Genomic DNA, 2,500 nt, shown 5'->3' with positions numbered 1-2,500 from the left:
TAACCCACGTTGTGCCTTAACCTAACCCACGTTGTGCCTTAACCTAACCCACGTTGTGCCTTAACCTAACCCACGTTGTGCCTTAACCTAACCCACGTTGTGCCTTAACCTAACCCACGTTGTGCCTTAACCTAACCCACGTTGTGCCTTAACCTAACCCACGTTGTGCCTTAACCTAACCCACGTTGTGCCTTAACCTAACCCACGTTGTGCCTTAACCTAACCCACGTTGTGCCTTAACCTAACCCACGTTGTGCCTTAACCTAACCCACGTTGTGCCTTAACCTAACCCACGTTGTGCCTTAACCTAACCCACGTTGTGCCTTAACCTGCTCTGTAATTGGCATATGACACGTTACATTAATCTAGTGTTGTCTAACCACAACCCTCTGAATATAGTTCGCTACTCGCACCGCCCACCCTCTTGTGTGTCGTTTCATGTTGAACACTTCGCAAGTGTTGCTTACTTTTTACATGCTCCCGCTGTACACTGTAATGTGGACAACTGCAGGATGTACATCGCCCCCCCCCCTCCACCCTGCCTTCGCACGCTGGTCGTTCAGGTGCTTGCGTGTTCAATGCCCTTCGCAGCTGTTCACTGGCATTCGCATGTCGAAGCGCTCAGTCTACGTCGTGGTACGGCCTGTGTCCACTGTCCGCTGATATCGTAAGCTTAATCCTCACATTGTACTGCACATAGGTCCGTATGTACTGAATGATACGCTGTGGCACATGTGTGACCGTACGACTGCGCCCAACAACAGCGAACCATACGGTCCAAATGTTGTGCACTCAGCCACGTGCCGTCTCCCCATAACAGCTACATTGCAGTGTGGTACGCCATAGAGACGTGTGGGAGTAACGGACGCCCTGGATGGCGATCAGCATGAGCCGTCTGTTGATGTAGTGGCGCGTGTATTCAAACGTAGTCGTCTCTTCTCACACAGTGTGATAGCATGGTGCACCGCGTTCCACATCTGCGACATGGTACAGATGCTGGTTGACAGTCGGTCTCGTAATGGACATCGCATACGTAGGGGGCCACCTCCCACGTGTTCTCTAGTCGTGCACATTTTGTTGCGTGTATGTGGGCAGACGTAGTGTGTCGTGACACCTAACAGACAGGTATGCAATAATCGTTGCATTTGCAAACTGGGATGGACGTCTACGTTTGCTGGTGACGTGACGCAACGCAAATGAACAACTGGTAAACCCATTGTGGTGCGGTTGTTGTTGCTGGAGGTAAATCAGTAAGGGCAAATCTGTGTGTGAAGCGATACGCGGCGGTGGCTGGGTGGGACCGTCCCCGGCCGGTGAGGGGGGGCCGCCCGGCGTGCTGGCCGCGCGGTGCGTGGGCGCACGCGCTACAGCCGGCTGGTGGGGGCGCCCAGTGGCAGGCGCGCCGGCCGACGGACGCGGCAGGCGGCGCAGCTGCGCGCCGGGGCACCCTGCGCGCGGCGCCGGGCGGCCAAAGTGGGTCCTCGCGGGCCCGGTGCGAAGCGCGGTGGACATCTGCAGTGTGCTGGTCCGACTGAGGACTGTGTGCGTTGAGGATGCGCCGCCGCCCGGCACTCGGCGCCGCGACGCCGTCTGCTGCTCGGTCGCCCCAGCGGTTCTCGCTGGTGGTTTGTATCGCAGTTGTGCAGACGTGTTGGCACGTGCGCTGTGCTGGGAGAGTTCGCTTCGGCACCCACGTGGGGCCTTTGCCCTTCTGTGGCGCTGGCGTTGGAGCTGCCGGTCACCGTAGGTGGCGCGTGTTGTCTCCCGCCGGCAATGCCACGACAGCACGCTCCCGGGCCTCTGTCGGCAGCGGCAAGCTCAGTTGGGAGCACGGGTGGTCGCACCTAAAGCGTCTACTCGCCTAACTCCGGGCGATTGCGCCTCTCTCGAACCCGACCAAGTACTTAGGACGGCGCTGCGCGCCGCCGGGACCTGAGAGGGTTTCGAGGTGTATTGTGCAGGGGAGCTCAGCCTCCTCCTGTTTGCAGAATAATTGAGCGGACGCTTGCGTGTTCGCGCGGGCCCCTGGGACACACTCCCGGGCGGCCGGCTGCTCAGCTCTAGTTGACGCAGCTCCCTGGTTGATCCTGCCAGTAGTCATATGCTTGTCTCAAAGATTAAGCCATGCATGTCTCAGTACAAGCCGCATTAAGGTGAAACCGCGAATGGCTCATTAAATCAGTTATGGTTCCTTAGATCGTACCCACGTTACTTGGATAACTGTGGTAATTCTAGAGCTAATACATGCAAACAGAGTCCCGACCAGAGATGGAAGGGACGCTTTTATTAGATCAAAACCAATCGGTCGGCTCGTCCGGTCCGTTTGCCTTGGTGACTCTGAATAACTTTGGGCTGATCGCACGGTCCTCGTACCGGCGACGCATCTTTCAAATGTCTGCCTTATCAACTGTCGATGGTAGGTTCTGCGCCTACCATGGTTGTAACGGGTAACGGGGAATCAGGGTTCGATTCCGGAGAGGGAGCCTGAGAAACGGCTACC

General features: G+C 57.0%; 1 non-coding gene across 1 annotated transcript in view; it reads left to right on the top strand.

The window, feature by feature from the left end:
* Window positions 1–2,074: 2,074 nt before the first annotated feature.
* LOC126126781 (small subunit ribosomal RNA) overlaps window positions 2,075–2,500 on the top strand; it is a 1,909-nt gene continuing 1,483 nt past the window's right edge. Inside the window, exon 1 of the ribosomal RNA XR_007526873.1 lies at window positions 2,075–2,500. This exon is cut by the window's right edge and continues 1,483 nt beyond it. This is a non-coding gene — a ribosomal RNA (small subunit ribosomal RNA).

This window comes from Schistocerca cancellata, unplaced genomic scaffold, assembly GCF_023864275.1.
Source record: "Schistocerca cancellata isolate TAMUIC-IGC-003103 unplaced genomic scaffold, iqSchCanc2.1 HiC_scaffold_468, whole genome shotgun sequence".
In the NCBI taxonomy this organism is placed as follows: Eukaryota; Metazoa; Arthropoda; class Insecta; order Orthoptera; family Acrididae; genus Schistocerca; species Schistocerca cancellata.
Note: the sequence above shows the minus strand (reverse complement) of the source record. Positions and strands in the feature narration are given on the sequence as shown.